Here is a 19,235-nt window from a genome sequence, read left to right as displayed (position 1 = left end):
GCCATCGCCATCGTGTTTCGCCCTCCGCCCTGTACAGATCGTTGAAGGGAAGAAATCAAAGCGCCGAACAAAGCGATCACACGAATTTTTACCCTCGACTCGCTACTCTTTGTTTTTCTGACTTTGTCCGCAAAACTCGGTTTTCCATCTCGAATCGCGAGCGAGCAAAAAATTTGAATACACCAGAACGGAGCAAAAAGTACGAGCTGATAACGCGATAAGACTGTGAGAGAGAGAGAGAGAGAGAGAGAGAGAGAGAGAGAGAGAGAGAAAGAGAGAGAGAGAGAGCAGAGGGAAATAGGCAAAGTTCGATAGGATAAAACATTCGAGCTCTTGCCAAAGTCCCCGACGAGAGCTATGTAAGCCAGGCGTTAACACGGCCCGACGACGCTGGCGAGTCTCTCTCCTCCAGTCGTATAAGCTTTAACCGGCTCGGCGACGGCCGAGTATTACTCGCGGAATTATATAAAGACTCCTGTCTTATTTGCAGGCTTCGCTACGGGTTTCGTCTCGTGCGCAAGAGAGAGAGAGAGAGAGAGAGAGAGAGAGAGAGAGAGAGAGAGAGAGAGAGAGAGAGAGAGAGAGAGAGAGAGAGAGAGAGAGAGAGAGAGAGGAAGAGACTATACATAGTAGTAGGGGATCGGTAAGACCTCTCTAACTCCGCAGGTATTTTCATCTCATTCCACGGTCTTTCGTGCCAGGATTACTCGGAGAAACCTCGGAGAACTTGGCGCTTTCGCTCCTTCGAGTTTTCCTCCGCGTTTCTATTTTTTTCCTCCTCAGCCGCAGTTCTCATGCGCTCGTACGATTGTACTAACTTTTTCGCAAAATTCTCAAAATCATAAAGCGATGCGCTTCTCTTCACGTCGAATACAAAAACTCCCGGACCATTCGAGAATCTTTCTTGTCGCGGCGCGCGCGCGACATTTTAATAACGCCGCAGTAGCGCTTATCTGCCCCTCCGCGAGAAGTAGAAAAAGTTTTAACGAAGACTGTGCCAGATACTTTTAATTGCTATTCCCGTCGTCTCGCCCTCTCTCTCTCTCTCTCTCTCCTCTCCAAAGTCGGCAAGTGGAAAGCCGTAGCAGCTCGACACACGACGGCGGCGACTCCTCCCGATTTTATCGTCCTTGTATCTCGGCGCGCGGATGGCTGCAGACAAGAGGTTTGTTATTTCGGCGCGTGCACACCTACGCGCTGTGTCTGTATATGTATATATATCCCCGCCGCGCCGGCAAAGGAATTAATGGCTCGTTTCAAGTGGATGGCAAGCGCAAAGGTATACGGTATGTATAAGCGCGCTAGCTAACGGTTGATTAAATCGGAGAGTAGGTGCTTCACCGCCTAAGAGCGACACTCGCTAATTGCATCTCGTAGTCCGTAGCGTTGGCTTATTTTCCGCGCGACTGCGGCACTTCTTTCTCGCCCTCTTTCTCTTCCTTACGCTGATTACGCGCGGCTGAGAGGACTTTTATAGCGTCGCGCGGTCGACGAGTCGTCGAAGAATTATACACGCGATCCGGTGCGCGTATTGTTCTCGCCCGAGGGTCGAGAGATTGTGGGATTGTATGTACAAGCGATTTTGATTATAAGTATATACTTTCGAGGGTGAGCGACGCGCTTGGATAACGAGAACTTGACACTTTGCGGAAGATTATCTTCGGACACTATTGTATTATAATTTTAAGAATGAAGAAGAACTTTTGCTATTATTGAAACGTCGATGCAAGTTCTACACCGAATCGCACTATGTAGGAATATACACGTTCGGGCGCGCGCAGCTGAATGCTCTCGAGTGCCATTGCCTTACAGTCGAGGGTTATATATATGCACAATGTATGTAGCAGGGGCTCCAGCGCCGACGTATAAAGCGAAGTCTAAGAATCAAAACACATTGATCTCCGGCACGTGGCGCAGCTGATCTCACGCTGGTATAACAAAGCGAGACTGCGGCGGTGCCTTTCTTTTTCTGCGGTGCACGAATTGCCAATAACCGTCTCTCTCTCTCTCTCTCGAGCCCATACACGTTTGTCCTGGCCATTATAGTTGACCCCTTTTTTTTCGAGAGTATTTTCCTATACATGCCTGTAAATATTTTGCCTCGTGTGCACGAGTGTATTCGGTGTATAGCTGCGATGCGACCGTGTCGCCAAAATATTTCGCCAAACACAGAGGAATTGTTTGCTCTCGTTGCGCAAGGATTGTTCGAGTTGATGGCAAAGTAGGGTGAGCGTGTACGGCGTAGGGGTTGTGACAGCTTTCAGCTTTTTTTACTTTTTGCAGAATAAAATTTATTTGTAATTTTATCTACGATTTCTATATTTAAGAATGAGGATCGAACAACGACACAACCAGGAATCAATAATATCGCAATCAATCCTAACCCCATCGATCACGATCTCCGTATTTAATCTTAATTCACACATCAACATCCGCCAACTCATTCTCCAAAAATACCCGACATTCTCTCTCGGCGATCCACATAACGAGCCCACGCGTTATATCCATCCTTTCGATCTCCAGCTTCGATCCTACACGCTTGTCTCCGTATCAGCTCGATTTTGACGTATACGGATTCGCCTACACTGCAGCAGCCGCCATACAGGATCATCCAAAAGGGCTCATCCGTCCGTCTGTCAAAGCCTCTCTCTCTCTCTCTCTCTCTCTCTCTCTCTGTCGCTCTGTTTTCGATGATTTCCTACCGATTTCGTCGTCGTCCCCTCCGGAGTTTACCCGTCACTCGGCCAACTGCGCGTGTGTGTAGGTATACAGTTATAGAGCGAATCTCACCTCGGCTTCTGTCCGTTGTGTGTATACGTGACCCCCCGCTGCATCGGGGTATAGGATCGACGTGTCAAAGGGAGGTATTTAGCGACGAAGGGTCAATTTACCGGGGTGTGATTTTCAGCCGGTCGAGCCGCGCGGATATATTTCTAGACGCGTCTATAGGGCGCATGTGCGTATCGCTGGATAAGATTCGATATATATGATATATATTTTGGGGATAGGAGTATTGCGGGGATGACGGGCACGATTTTTCCCGGTCATTGTATTCTGCGGAGCTGTATAGACTGTGGCGAGCGTAACAAACGCGCACGAGGACAAAAAGAGCCGGGATGTATTTTTTTTCTCGAGTTTTTCCGCATACTTATTCATGATGTTGTCAATGGGATTTTTATATTTACTAGGAAATTTAAGTGCGCTTCGCGCACTCCTTATCACGTCATAATTAACATTTAAATTTTGCTGCCTGCTTAGCGCCAACGGTTTGAAGCGTTTGTAGGTTATGTAATAAAATCCGTATTTCTGATTCGCGTTCCTTAATTCTTGTACCAGGCGACCGATTCCGAATTAAATGCTTCACAACAAAGCCCATCACTTTTTAAAGAGAGGAATATGCTTATATGTTTATAAATAATTATTCCCTGCCAGTCGTTTACGGATACGAACAGAGGGGGCGATAAAATTAATCATTTTCGCATCATCTCCGATATCGGTAATAAAATCCGACCGTGAAGAACGAGCCGGCTGAAAAGGTCGTATTTAATTATTCTTATCTAATTTAATTCGGCAATGTCATAACCATTGAGAGAAATAAGCGATTACCTTTCTAGATATATACGAAGTTATCTGGCCCTGCGGGACAAGTAAATTACCATTGTGCCGTATCCCCGCATCCAGCAGCGGAGAATCATCGCACACTCCTATATACCGAGGGGTTTACAGCACTCGCGCACGCCCCGAACTTTCCCGACTCTTAATTATTAATCATCCCTCTTAAACTTAACAGCCTTGTCGAAGAGACCGTTATCGGAAGAGCACGATAAATTTCAAAATTAACGACGACGACTTCATTAAGAATAACGTTATATCCAAGGCGATGTTTTTTTCAATAATCAAAAGATTACACTTCTTTTTGGTATAAGAACGCATTCGGCATGCGAGTAGCCCGGCCGCGCAGCCATCCAATTTTGTAAATTCACTTACACGCAAAAACCCATAAAGTATATGCTCCCCAATAAGCTATATGTATATCGAGAATATTCTCAAGCCGACCAGAGGCCATAAAACGCGTCGTAAAAGACGCGCGGAAAAGAAAAACACGAGTGCGTCAGCGTGTAGCCACAAGCGTATACAGAAAATAGTAAAAAAAGAAGGAGAAGGAAGCAGGAGGAGGAGAGAACGAAAGATACAGTACTACACACAGGGAGAAATTCGGAGGGTGGACGTCGCGAGAGGAAGGACAGTCGGAGGGACAGGCCAGTTCTGTCGACTGGGAGTACGTATACGTACGTGTGCCTCTCGAGGGGTGCAAATGGAAAATCAAGGGGGTGCGAACAATGCGCCGGAGATTTAGCGTGACGCGAACGCTGTAAAACCATCCCTCGGTCGCGCCGGTGCGGCTCGTGTCGCGGCGCGTCATTGCCTTTGCGATTTATATATAACAGTTGATAGGCTCGCTACGCTCCGGTTGATAAGAAATACCAAGTATACCAATACCAAGTGTGATATGATATACTTCGAGTAGAAGCGGTCATCGGTCGAACACTGCTATATCCTCCGCGTTAATATGTATGAGAGTCTCGGAAAGGCCAGCCAAAACCCTCCAGATCGAGAAAGACACTGGCGTTTGCGAGTCATCAGGTGAATTCGAAGGATTAGTCGCGTCCATCTCCCCCGCGCATTTCCTCTCGGGAAAAATCCTCTCCGCCGCCGACTCACGCACTAGCAATGAAAAGGGCCATCTCTCGAGAGCAAAAGGGAGAGACAGCAGCAGCAGCATCCATACTCTCATCGCTGGTTGTTCTTTTAGCTTGCGCGGCTTTTGGGGTTCTTTATGCTGACATAAATATCGCTTATGCCGGCGTGGCGCCGCTGTTTTGGTAACCCGTCGAGGAGCATTGTTGCCGCGAAAAAGAGCGGCTATAGACGTGTGTGCGCGCGAGCTTCCCCGGGTTTGTGTACCCAGCAAACAGCGAGAGAGAGAGAGAGAGAGAGAGAGAGAGAGAGAGAGAGAGAGAGAGACGCGTGCACGTGGCGATGCGGCTGACTTCGATCCCCTTCGGATTTGCGCAACGAAAGCGAGACGACCCCCTGTGTGGGTCGAGGTGTGTGCTTTGGATGGTAGCATCGCGTCGCAGCTGAGCGAGACATGGAAGCAGGGGTGAGACAGAGAAAGTGTGGAACGCGCTGGATACTTACTGTCCAAGCGAGGGGCTCTTATGTGCGTCGAGTCTCTGATCGCTTCCGCCTTTTCTGCGCGCGCGCGCGCGATGATGGAAATGCCGGAATTTCGCTATTGTTGTGTGCCTTGCAATTATTTCGATATTAAAATGTCATCCTTCGGTCATTTTGCTCGGGTTATTTTCCAATTTCCATACTTTATTTAAACTATGTTCTATCAAGCGTAATTTTACCAAGTCCGGATGAACAATTTTGTCGAACTGCAACCACTCGATCAACCCCTAAAGCGCGCCGTTCACGCTCGTCACGGGCGAAATTTCAAAATTTCGCGGACCGCCTCCCAAAGAAGCACTACTCGCACGTCATGCAGGCATTATTGATGAGCCGCAACTGACCAGCCCTTCGCGGCCTCCACTCGCTCATATCTCCCATATAGCCACTAACGCGAATATAATACCGCGCCGCATCTTTTCTCCCCCCGCTCGAGTTTTCATTTTTCCGATGAAGGGTGTAGTATACCCACCCTCGTTCCTCCTCTGCTCCTTTTTTGTCGTCCCGTCGTCTTCTTTCTTCTGGCTCGCTTCTCTCGCGCGCGCTGGATTCACTTCGACGGGAAAACTCGTGAGCCTTCGAATATCGGAGGTAATGGACTGCACAGCCTCGGGCTTTCGTCACGGGCTATTTTGTCGCCCGGGCGATGACGTTATTTATGCTGGAAATGCGCCGCTATGCTTTTTTCCCACTTCTCGGCGAGCGCCGCTGCTGCTCGTTTATTTCTCGCTCTTCTCGCGGGGATGACATGATGAAGCGGCAGAAAAGATAATTTTTTTGCTACCACACCAGGACATTTATTTTTCAAAAATAAAAAAAAATATACTAAGGCACCTGTCTAACAAATGCGATAGTTTAACTTCGTATTGAAAGAAAATACGAGCGGTAAGGGCAAAACGGAACATCGATCTTCATCCATCAGTAGTGGGTGCCGACATGCCGGGTTAAATAAGCGGCAGACTTTTTTGCATCGCATGCTTTAAGAAGCTTTACTCGAAGACGAATATCGATTGGTCTTATGCCATTTAATATACACTCGATAAAGCTATAAAAAATTATCAAATACGAGAAAAGTCGCGATCTTTCGAGCACACACATCGCGCACTCATTTTTCAGGGCCGACTCGCTGACGCGCGCGCGACTGCACTCAAAAACACAAACCCCATAGTATCAGTGCACGAAAAACTCTAGCTTCGCAGATCTCCGCAGATCATTAATTTCCAGGCGACAAAACGCGTGAGAGAGACACGCCCCCGTATACGCGGGGCTCTGTGAGTCGTGTTTGCCTTTGGTATTTTAGGGGGCGCGAGCGAGCGAGCTGCGAGAGCACGGCAATTGATGGAGTCAGAGAGAATCGCGCGTGCCGCGCATTGTGTCCACGTGGCGCCCGGTACACACAGCGCCAGCACCAGGATCGCATTCTCCGGCTGCTATATACGACAATAAAGTGTCCTCCGCCTCGCTCTGCCGCTTCTTTCTTTCACGAGCCGTTTCGGATAAAGCTCAAATTAATTGATCACGCGTGATCTGGCATTCGGAGCTGGTATACGCGCAACCCTTCAGCAGGACTCGAGGGATATATTGTGACTTGTGTTGCTGCTGATGCTGCGGAGGCATAACTCGGGGATATAATGTATGGCCCTCACTCCTTTCTCTTTTTTTTCTCCTCGTCACGATGGAGAGTCGATAGCTGCTGTCGCTTTGTTCTCCCGTTTATTATTTTGTTTTTATTTTCATTTTTCTCCCAACGAGTGTAAATATTATTGTGAATAATTCAAAAATCGCGATGAATACGCATCGGCGGCGTACATATTCAAAATCGGAATCCATCAAAATTTCATTCGCACCGAAAAAAAAAACGCATAATCCCAGGCGTGAAAGTAGACTATATAGCCGACTGCATCCGATACAAATTAGCAATATTTATTTATAAGGTGTAAATCGCATACATCCATCCAGGCCACTGAGGGGTGCTTTGATGTCTCAATTTCTCATTTGCTCGTTGTTTCTGCGAGCACACCTCCCTCTTCGCAATTTTAGACGAGGCGGAAACGTGCGTAACCGGTAGCTCTCGATGTGCGCGCTACAAAGAGCGACACTTTCATTCCGCATCGATGAGTCCGGTGCTGCTTAACGACCGGCGCTTTATCTGCGATTGGCTCTCTGTTTGCGCCCGCGCGTCGCGCACGTGCGACTCGAGAGAGAGAGAGAGATTTCGCGCGCGACCCTCGTTTCGCGTGTGTTATGAGAGCGAGATGAGAGTTTGCCGACACAGAATTGAAACTGGACGAGGGATTTTTCGGGAGAAACGGGACTGCCCTGCGATACGGGGACGATGTGTAGATCGAGAGGAGGATAAGCCTGTTTACGAGGCTCGAGCTTTAATGGCTTGAGATTTTTTTGATTTATGGACGTGTCGTGAAGTTTGGTTTATTTTTCACACGACCTACGTACAATAAGAATCTCTCCTCGAGCCTACTTCCAATGTACTCCCTCGACTTATATCGAAAAATCACGCCTTTCTCTCTTGCAGCGCATCTACTCCTCGAGAGACGATAGAGAATTCATATTCAAGCTGCGCGAAAGTTGTTAGAAAAATAATCAAAGTTTGCGCGTGAGGGCGTCTCATTTCGCGGCGCGCAAAGGAAGAAGCTGCCGACGTCGTCTGAGCCGTCACCCCCGGCGAGTAGATGAGAAAAAGTGAAGACGTCCCCGGCAAGAGAGACTACTCGCGACGGAGCAGCTAAATGAGAGCAGAGGTCCAAGGATTCCTATAGCTATAGCATAAGCGAGAGAGTGTGTGTGTAGCTATGGCTTCATTACGTTTGACAATTATGCGTTAATTTGCACCTAGCGATACTTCAAACGTTTTTATTCATCGCGCGTCGGTAGCCCTTTTCCGGGGCTCAAATATTGCGATCACGCGAGAGAGGAGCCGCCAAACTTGCCGGCGATTACTTCTGAACTTTTATATACGGCTGCAGCCCGCGCTGCTGCACGAGTTTCTCTCGCTCTCTCCGTCAAAGGGACACCTTCGGATATGATAATCCTAGAGTCTCGCTGAATATGTAACGAGCGCTCGCGAGCGACTGTGATTACTTTCGCGCCAGCTATACTCTTCTTCTTTTTTTCTCTCTCTCTCTCTCTCTCTCTCTCTCTCTCTCTCTCTCTCTGTAGATGCGCGAGCACGTGTATATATGTATACCTATACGCAGCTCTCGCGGAAGCTGGGCCGCGTCTTTATGCGAGGACGAGTCGGAGCTTCTTCTTTTGCCAAAGCTCGAGCCGCGCAATCAACGGAATTAATGATGCGCCGCCGCAAGAGAGAGATAGACTCTGTGTGTGTATACCTGCGCGAAAGTTATGGGTCAAGCCGAGTGTGTACACGGGTTTGATGATGAGGCAGATGTATATCCGCGTAATTAGTTTACTCGCGATGTCGCATAATCATGAGAAGGATAGTAGTGTGTTAACGTATTCGTTGAGAGAATCGCAAATCGAACAAGTTGCCGACTTGTTCGTATAATACCGACGCGCTGTTTTGAATTCTAATAAGAGTTTTTGCTGCGACTCGTTGTAAATTTGCAGGAATTAGTCAAGAAGCACATCGCGATGAATGAATTCTCTTTCTCAAACACAGACGTGTAATATTACGCGCGAGATTATTCATAGCTCGCCGCCGGACAAAGAGCCTCGACAATCCATAAAAATCCATCACCATCGGCAAATCCGCCGATAAAACCTTCCCTTACTATCAACGACACATCGCGAGGAAAAAATCGTAATCCTGTTGCTCGGTATACCTTAATCGCGCGGGCGAGCTCGCACACGCATCAGCCCTGCAACAGAGCACAAAGAAACTGGGACGAGGAGTAAAAAAAAAAATCGGATTTCGCTCTTGTCCGACGATCCGAGACAAAAAGGCGCGATAAACGCTCCCCCCGAAATAAGAATCCTCGGATGGTCCGCGCAGTGTAAAAACGTAACAGATTGGAAACCGCATTTCCACTATACGTAGGTGCTGTACCGGCGTATTAGTCCCCGCAGGGCGGACTCTACGCTATTAACTAATGCTATACACTGCGCCATACGCTCGTGTATACGCGAGTACGTCTGTGTGTGTGTGTGTGCATAGAGAGGAGAGAACATGGCACCAGGACAGTTTAAGCCTTGATATATCACCCGGCGACACTCCCAACTTCTGTCGCGGCCGCCGGCTTTTTTCTCGCTTTTTGCGCTCGCGCGCGTTGCTTCTCTGCTGACCATATGTCCACATGCGCTACGACTGCTGGAAGTTTGTCCTGGGACTGCAGCGAGAGAGAGAGAGAGAGAGAGAGAGAGAGAGAGAGAGAGAGAGAGAGACAGGGCTGGTGAGTTTTGCACTTTGCACAGACACACACGAGCGACCTACTTGCAAATTAATGACTCTTTCTTCCTCCTGGTTCCATGTTGTAGAGAAGTTAATGTTATTCTTCGTTGAGGCGCACAGGGATATGGAGAAGGGTTGTGCGTATTCGGGGCTTTGTTTAGATGCTGATTATTCGCGAAGAGGGGTGTATCGCGTTGATTTAACTGTCGGGAACGACTTTGCGTTTATCGCGAAAAATCTTGGTCGGATATGTTCTTTTCTATTATTTGATCAAACTCGAATGACGCATCAGCGTTGATGGAACTGATCACACATCGATCTTCTACAGTATAGCCTCCGAGAAACCAATCGATTTGCATAATACATAATACCCTTCGAAGCGACCTTCGCCCAAAACAAACTCACGCGACGACTCCCGCAAACCGTGCAAAATCGCAGGCAACCTCGAACCTGCAAGTAATCACGGCCGTAAATAATCAGTCCCATCCGCAACGACGTTTTCAAAGGTCCTAATAACTTTTTTGCCCATGCATCCACGCACTTACGCATATAGTTATAATATACGCGTAGACAAATTCTAACAGCAGGGGGGATGACATCGAGAGAGCCCCACACCATACCCTAACCAGTCGACTCATCCTATTTTCTCTCTCTCTCTCTCTCTCTCTCGCTCGCGCACGTATATAACAAATGATGCCACATGTTCGTCGCTTGACTCCGAGGGTAATTTCAGTACTCGACGCGATATAATTTACGCCACTGGGGCCCGATTGCCCGTACGCTGTATCAAGTCGTCGGAAGAAAGGGAAGACGTTCGGGGCTAACAGCCGCTTGGGGACCATTCGATGCAAGAGTATAGTCGCCCGAGCTGTGTGTTGCAGCGCACTCGTGGTCGCGCTCACTTAGACGGCTAATGGTACCTTATGGCCCTTCTTTACGCGACGCGTAATTGCTTATCGCTTGCGCTTTTGGGACGGAGGGATTTTTTTTCCTTGAGCTCAGTTTGGGAAAACACGGGGCTCGGACGTGTATTTTCTTCGGCTGATTGGTTCGGTGTGTGATAAACGGGAGGGGGAGAATCGTTAGCTCGTGATCTACGATCTTTTGTTTCAATTAGGGCGGTAAAAAGCGCATTAGAAACGCAATTCATTTTCGTAGATTTTTCCGAACCATATTTTTTTCTCTTACGAACGTAAACTGGAGCCTCAAATTGAAACATCACACGAAGATCACATGGAATTCCTTCAATAGTGTATTAAGGACCTATAAGAAATGAGCACACATAGCGCACACAAAAAAACTTCTCTCGAGACGAATGTGTGAAAATAAGAGCACGTTCTTCTCAGCCCGCACATACTCGGAGCACACACAGAGAGAGAGAGAGAGAGAGAGAGAGAGAGAGAGAGAGAGAGAGAGAGAGAGATAACAGATTCGAGCGATTTCTCAAACTGCCAGCGGCTAGCCCCATAAGTAAAAAGCGAGCTAGACTCCTTTAGAAATAGCGATCGGCATCCTTTGGAAAATTCCCGCGGCATATGTCAGAATTACCTGCTCAATGTCGTCCGAGAACTAGAGAGAGAGAGAGAGAGAGAGAGAGAGAGAGAGAGATAGAGAGAGAGAGAGAGAGAGAGAGAGAGAGAGAGAGGAGCATCTCAAAGAAGAAGCAGGTGTCACGTACGTGCCGAAATTCAAAGAGGATGTTGTGCGTGCCGCGAAGAAAAGAGGAAGAAAAAATAGAGAAGCCATGAGGGGGACGACGACGAGTGAAAATGGTCAGCGCGGCGCCGGTGGCACGCATCGCTGTCGAGCACAATAGAACACGAGGGAGACGCGCCATTTGTCGAGATCGGTTGCGGTGCGTGTTTTTTCTTCGTTTCTTTTTTTTTCTTGTGAAGGAGGAATACTTTCTAGAACGCCACGGGCTCACTCGTGCGCGGTGTGTGTACTTTGGAGTTTGGGTGTAAAGATGAGGAGAGCATTTTTTCAGAGTTTCAAGAAAGGCGGATTAACGTACTTGGATTTTCACCGATTATTCGTCAGGTGTAGCTGGATTGGGATTGATATCTCTATTTCTCGGCTGATGCATGAGCGGCGATGAATCTTGCACTGTGTGGATTGAAATATCAATGACGAGGAATTTCTTTTGATAACCCTCGTTATGTAGACACTCGAGTTCGAATGGTGGGAAAAGGGCCAACGACTCCCGAGAATTCAGTTTGATAAGCATTCCCTGAGATAAAGCAGATAATTGAATTAAACATTCATCATCCCTCAAGACACCCGCGAAAATTATATCCTTAATGGCCTCCTACTTAATGAAATCAGCCGCAACCGAGCGCAAAGGCACCTTAATAAATCAATCAGATCATCAGGTCAATCGCGGAAATTTCACTCTCCCTCTCGCTATCAAGAAGAAGCTGGCATAAATCCCAGCACAGGTTGACACTATACTCGCATAAACAATTCCATTATATTTATCAGATAAGGAAAAGACAACGATAAAGGGCGGCTGTACAGTGCTATAGTGGGGTGCGGATACCACACTGTTTCTTCCTCTACTTCTTCTCTCTGATGCGCTGTACGTACTCTCCCCCCTCCCTCCTTTTGCGTCATTAATAGCAGGCGACTGTTACATATGGATGAGGCTAAGAGCGAGAGCATCAGGGCTGTGGTACGAAACGGAACGTATAACGGGATGCTGCGAGGTATCCGAACTCATCGACTAAAAGCATTCGCGGAAGACCAGAGAGTCATTCCGGCTTTATTCCTTGCTTTCGCGCGTTCTATCCTCTTTCTCTCTCTCTCTCTCTGATGCGATGTGACTGTCGAAGCGCCGATCTAGTGACTCGAGCTTTTACTCGGATGCGTGATCTCCGTGTACGTGTTTACAAACAAAAATTTACGGCTGGAGTGAGGTGTGCCGCTTTTAACAGGAATAAGTCTGAGTGCTTTTTGGAAAAAAGCCTTCGGTGTGCCGTGATTGGATTAAGAAGCTCGACATCTTTAGGGCTTTTCTTCGGTCGAAAGTTCGAGATGAAACTTGCGCTGTTTACATCGAGAAAAGAAATGTTGACCCAGCCGCGCAAGTTTCCACAAACTCGAAGTTAGCTCCGGTCCGCAGTCTCTCAATAAGCAATTATCATAATAGCCTCGGAAGCCTGAGCGCTAACCCAGACAAACAGCGGCAGGCGAAATCAGCGGAAAAATTTATCCGCCCACTGAGCAGCAAGCCCATTCGACTGATTACCAAAGTGCTCTCGCTCGCCGCGAGACGGAGATCGAAGAGGCTTAATCAAACAAGTGGAAAAATAAGAATAGCCGCAAAGTCGATACATCATTGGTCCAGCGCGACGTATAGCCCCGCACACTCAGGTGCAGTCTTGCGTTTTTCCGTTTGCACCATCTACACGTACACAGACACATATACAGAGAGTCAGGTTCCTTCCTCTCGAGGAGCGATAAATCTGTCGCCCGGCCACTGGCCTCGTATATCTTCCGAAGCCATAGGGTCTTCTGTTCAGGATGGACTAGGGTCTCTCTCTCTCTTGGCAATATAGGTAATGTTCCGGCTAGCTGCTACTTAACAAATTGCTACAAATTGCGTCGAGCATTTAGTCCTTTCTCTCTCTCGCTCTCTAAACGGCGACGACGAGGCAAACACTGAGCGCGCGAGATGGGGTGATGCGGTTTTCTCGGGCCGGCCACATGTCGTCGCTGCCCATATGTCCGGCGCGAAAGCTCGCCCTATCGGCACCGCAGAGTAGACAAATCTCTCGCTATATACTGTTAGTGGTTATACGGCCGATCGGCGGCAAGCGCAAGCAAGCGCTAAAGATGGATTAAATTCCGGCTACGCGCTGTGTTTGCGCGAGGGGATATGCCGAGTTGGACGATCGGCTTACGCTTCCATCCGGTTTGTTTACTCCGGGAGAGAGAGAGATCGAGCGTTGGGGGATCGATTTGAGTGGAGTGTGCGGTAGCTATGGTTTGGTGGCTAATTGGCAATGATTTCGCGAGAAGTGATGAGGTTTAACCTTTTTTTTTTTAAATCCAACAAGCGTCGATCGTACAATTCGTTATCGCGTCCGAGAATCGCAGTGCGCAGACAGGCAAATCCCGTAATTTCCGACCGAGGGACTGTATCCACGCACAGCGAGTTCTCGCGTGCGCCTGCGACGACGTTCCTGTTAATTTCACGGGTATTTAACGCGATTCGCGCGACAATGATTCAATCAGAGGCCGGGCTTATTTAGTCGATTGTCTCCTTCATGCGCGGTTGTATTATAACGTCCGACGCGGACCTTCGACTATACGTACACCACAGTATACCGCCAAGCAATGCTGAGAGCCGAGCGTTGTTATAACATTATCTGCCGTGCTCATCGTTAATGTCTCTTTGATTCCAGAAGCGGCGGGAAGAATCTCCGCGGCTGTGCTGAGGAGCTTTTGATGATCGCACAGCACGCGTTGTGATTATGGCTTGATTTATGCAGGAGATAGGCACAGGCGATGGATGCTTCTGACTCTGACAAATTGTTGCTCGCGCCGAGTGTTTTATGGCCGTACACAGAGGGAAAGATTGTTTTTCGCGAAAATACAGTACAATAAATAAGCCATATCCTAGCGAGAAATCCCATCAACTCCACACCCAGGCCGCAGACGAACCGCATAATGCGCTAATAAGAGCCCAAAATACAGTCGTCATCGAGTTCTTCCGGGCGAAAGGGTGATACGAATTACGCACGGCGGTATAGCTGTGCTGTCCGCACAGCGGACACATCAGGACTCTATATGCGGAATATCGCTTAGCCGCGTCGTCGCGCGCGAATAATGCAAATCGCGGGGACAATCACGTCGGACGATTTAATAGAAGGATATTTTCCGCTGCAGCGAGGCATGCCTCTCTCCGAGCTCAGCCTGCAATCTCCAGCGAAGGAACGAGGAAAAAATAAAAGAAGAGAGAGATCGGCCCGATGACGACGAAAAATCTCGAGGTAATTCCCGCTTTGTCTAGTCGCCTCCACTATACGGCCCGTGGGCGCGTGTGTGTGCGTGGGTATAGAGCTGCGGCCAGGATAATTCGGCCTATACTATATAGAGTGAGAGAGAGAGAGCGAAAGGCGGGTGGGCGCGAGCGAATGTTGTCAGGCAATTTTCTTGGCCAGTGCCTCTGAATGCCGCAGATTTCCATCTAGCCCGCGGCTGCAACGCGCGACGATTCTCTCTCTCTCTCTCTCTCTCTCTCTCTCTCTCTCTCTCTCTCTCTCTCTCTCTCTCTCTCTCTCTCTCTCTCTCTCTCTCTCTATATATATATATATATATATATATATATATACCTCAACACACTGGGATGCAGGCCCGGGTAAATACCCCCTTCGTAGCGGCAGCAGCCGACGACCCCGGGGCTAACCACAACTGTGATTATAATTCGCACAGTCGGTGTGTGCCTGTATGTGACGAGGACGAGGACGGGGGGAAAGGACACAGAATGCGCGCCGGTGACGCTGGCAGTGCGCAGCTCTAAAGGATTATGCACGCGGATTTAACTGATGAATCACATTGTCGTCTTGATTCGCGCCGGCGTTAATTTTCCTCGCTCAGCCTGGCTGCGGCTATATACACAAGGCGGCGACCTTTCGGGGATATGCCGCGCATGGATTGAGTCGACTACTGTGCGCTGTTAACTACTGCTGTGCGAGCGGATGCCTCGCTGAGTTTCGAGAGGATTTCTTTTTTGCTAGTCGGGGAATTGTTTTGTTAGAGCTCGATGTCGTGAAAGGTATACTTACGCGGTGTCGTTCTGCTGAGAGGCATTGGTCTGGAAAGTGAATTAAAAATAGCGCTGCAGTTAACGATAAATTGATGGATTTCGATGGAATATTCCCTCTATGACCACCGCGTTAATCACTAAAACCGCATTAGGGTGATGGATAAGTTTGCTCATCAGCGATATTAATTTTTACTCTCGATTGACTGCATCATGGGCAGGTCTAGCCTCGGCGAAAATCGATAATAAATATCGTGATTGAATTATTGTGCGGGGGTCGAGTTTAATGTTGCGATCGTTATTACATTCAGCCGTTTCGGTATACGCAGGGGGGAGAAGCGAAACTCGTCGGCGCGTAGGAGAGAATGGAGGCTCTCTCTCCGCCGTCACCGCGGAATTAACCAGCACTTCCCATTTCGGCGAACCACATGCTGGCTTATTAATTTTCCGGGATAGCCGCGTGCTCGCACGAGTGGAGGAGAGACTTAGCGAGTAGTGTGCGCACGAGGTACTAAGCCAGGCACGAAATCCGTATTCCTGGATTTTTCGCGCGGACGCTTTTCTCGCCATATGTTCGATTAACTTTTTCATTTAACTCGACACATGCGACACACACTGCAATCGAGTCGTGCAGTGTGTACTGCGTACGGGGTAGAATTGTAGATAATCGATCGAATTTGTCAATCCTTTGTGCGAGCGATGTGTGGTCTTCCCGATTGGTGTCTGTGCCTTATTGACAAATGTCTCGTTATGGAGATGGCGTGAAATTTATTATCCTCGGATTCTAACAATGGGCAATTAAGTCGATTGCACGTCAATAAGTGTGTACCAAATGATTTTTGTTTCAATTACCCGTAGCTTTCGAATATTTGACAAGCGTCTCAAAACATACAACAAAAAAAGCAACGGAATCCATGCTGGGCTGTTACAATCCCCACAGGTGATTCGCGCTCGAACGATATATCGAGACAGGCGTTATATCCCTCGGCCATATTTTAAAACCCTCTTTCGATTTCGCGCTCTCGCATCTACATGCGCGGATAGATTCAATTTTCCTTAAGTACCATAGGGCCGAGGAAGAGAATCGGTCACTACTACGAGCCACCGCCCGCCAAGGGTGCACGAAGGCTCGCCGTAAAAAGAGCGCGTTCTACTATATAGCACGCGCCGACTCGAGAGAGAGAGAGAGAGAGAGAGAGAGAGAGAGAGAGAGAGAGAGAGAGAGAGACGGCTGTCGGATCCAGGATAGCATCTCGTTGGCCGTGGAGAATAAAAGGCGAGAGGAGAGCGTATGTGGAAAAGTGCGCGGAGAGCGAGCGTGTGGTAGTGGGAGCGTTGTGTGTGCTTCGAAAAAAAGGGAGAGACGAGAGCCGCTGAAGCGAAGGCCGCGTCTCTCTCTCTCTTTCTCTCTCGCAGTAGAGAGCGCGGCAGAGAGGAGAGAAAGAAGGAAGAGAGGAGCAAGGCAAGCCGAAGCGGTGCGAGAGAGGAGAGGACAACCCCCTCCTCCGCAGGCGAACGCGGCCGCGATATCTCGACCAATCAAATCACGCCGCAAGCTCCGCCTTTTATCATTATTTTACTTGTTTTCCCTTTACTTCTCCCTCATTGGATGACATTTCGCGGAGGTCCGCGCCGCCGCCGCCGCCGCGACAAAAAGATACTGACTCCATGCTCTCTCTCTCTTTCTGCTATACTATATACGTGTGTCTGTCTATTGATTCCGAAACTATATACTGCCATCGCTAGAGAGCGATTTCTTCGAGATTGCAGCGCTGTCGTTAAAATCGGCGGGAGATGAACGATTGCGCTCGTTGAGAAACGAGAGACGCTCGAACATTCGTTATACTGGAACATACGAAATTTAGATTTTTCTCTCTTAGAATATCACAGCTCTCCGATCTCTGGTACACACGCAAGGATGAAAAGTTTGACGATAGCGCGTGTAAAATCTCAATTTCAGTAGGTAGTAAATTTATCACTATATTACACGACGCAGATTGTACATTTTGATTAATTTGCGAGAGGTGAAGGTAATTGCAGATCTCGCCCAGTGTATACAGGCGAGCGTGTAAGTACATCAATTTTTACGAGAGTCGCGCCGCGGCGTAAAGCGTCATTTTGCGCGCCTCTTGCTCTCGAGTATTATATCCTCCGCAACATCTGCCGCGTCGAAAGATTATAGAGCCCGTTAACTTTGCCTAATGAATGCAAATCGCTCCGTCAAGTATTTTACATACGACTTCTTTAAATATTCAATCTCTGCGCTGATGTCTGTTTGGAGGGGTCTTTACTCTCCCGACTTCTTTTTTTCCGTATTGTTTCGTCGTTTCGAGCACTTCTTTTGCAGTTTCGCGTATACCGATAGTAACCATCAGATCGATTTTCTCTATAGGAAAATAAAAAATCAGAAAAAAGGCCTCTCAGTGCACCTAGGCACGGCTCCTTTACGCAAGAAGAAAAACGGATTGTCTCCGTTTGATCTGGCGCATTGTATGTATATCGCGCTTGCGGACGACCGCTGCAGAGGTTGAGCTTACACGTATGCACACACACATACACAATCACAGCGAGCGGCGCAAAGTGGCCATAAGACAATGTAAAGAGCGCGGTGTGCTCTGCTGGTGCCGATGGGAATGCGGCTTCGGAAACACACGAATGCATGCATGCAGTAGCCGGTCGGGCCGCGAGTAGGTCCGGCTCAGATCGTGCCGGCCGATGTCAGAGTGCGCGGACACGCTATTTTATCCGCGCTGTGTACTTTCCGATGAAGCCCTCTCTTGGCTTATTTTTTATCTGATTCCTCGAAAAACGCGCTTCGTCACGTCACGCGTCGTTGGATTTATGTACCTATGCGCTCTTCATTAACCGTGAGGGGAACGATTAATCGGACGGTCGCGGCGGGGAAAATAAAAAATGAGGAGGTCGCGGGAAATCTCCCTTGCAAATGCTTTTCGAGCTGGTATAAGCGGAAAAAAATTCTCGACATTTCCATGAAAATTTAGCCGGCGAAATAAAACGAAGCGCGCGCGTACACACAAAGCTAAAAAGCAAAGGACCGCGAAATCAAGTGCAATCGCAATATAGGAACAGTCTTGCCTGTATATATAGCTACGTATATATCTCTCTCGAGTGTTTCGGGAGCAGGGAATATCGCGGGGGCTCGCTTGTCGGTCCAACGCGCGGAATCGGATATAGCGATTTGTTGGGAAAGCAATATAGAGAGAGAGAGAGAGAGAGAGAGAGAGAGAGAGAGAGAGAGAGAGAGAGAGAGAGAGAGAGAGAGAGAGAGAGAGAGAGAGAGAGAGAGGCTAGCATTTCGCACAAACGCCGGCGCGCCTGGCGACGCTTTTCCCCGAAATTTGCATGAGGTATTAAAGCGCGGTGGCAGCGGCTGCTGCTGGAGTTCCTGTTTGCCAACACCGACTGTCGAGGATCAAAGGAGCTTTCGGCTCCCTCATCCGAAAATGGAAACTGCCTCGTCGCGCGCCGCTTGTAGAGCGAGTGCGGCTATACTCTGACTCTCTCTATCTCTCTCTATGGTATACCGCTGCACTGATGGCTGCTATGCTACGAGTCGACGACGACGGGGAGGTTTGAGCCTTTGTCGATCGGTACGTATAAGACGAGAGAGAAGAGGTTTTCTCGAGCTGCTTACCAAGGTGTCATGTGATATCTATGCTCCGGGATGTTTCCCCTGAGATAACCGCCGCCGTCGAACCTTTGAGAGTCGCTACTCTGGAAATTTCCAAGTGCCGTCGAGCGCGTGGATTCTTTGAGGTCGAAGCTTGCGTTGAGGGAAAAAGAAGAGAAGTCGATTTGCCGCGATACGACCGTAAAGGTAAACAATGTTCGCGCGCCGATCAA

The 19,235-nt window shown here is 48.6% G+C and overlaps 1 long non-coding RNA gene across 4 annotated transcripts in view; it reads right to left on the bottom strand.

The window, feature by feature from the left end:
• The window catches only part of LOC103315844, a 373,598-nt gene that overhangs the window by 11,157 nt on the left and 343,206 nt on the right, over positions 1-19,235 (bottom strand). The window lies entirely within an intron of this gene.

This window comes from Nasonia vitripennis, chromosome 2 (genome assembly GCF_009193385.2).
Source record: "Nasonia vitripennis strain AsymCx chromosome 2, Nvit_psr_1.1, whole genome shotgun sequence".
Classification (NCBI taxonomy): Eukaryota; Metazoa; Arthropoda; class Insecta; order Hymenoptera; family Pteromalidae; genus Nasonia; species Nasonia vitripennis.
This window is presented reverse-complemented; position numbering and strand designations above follow the sequence as displayed.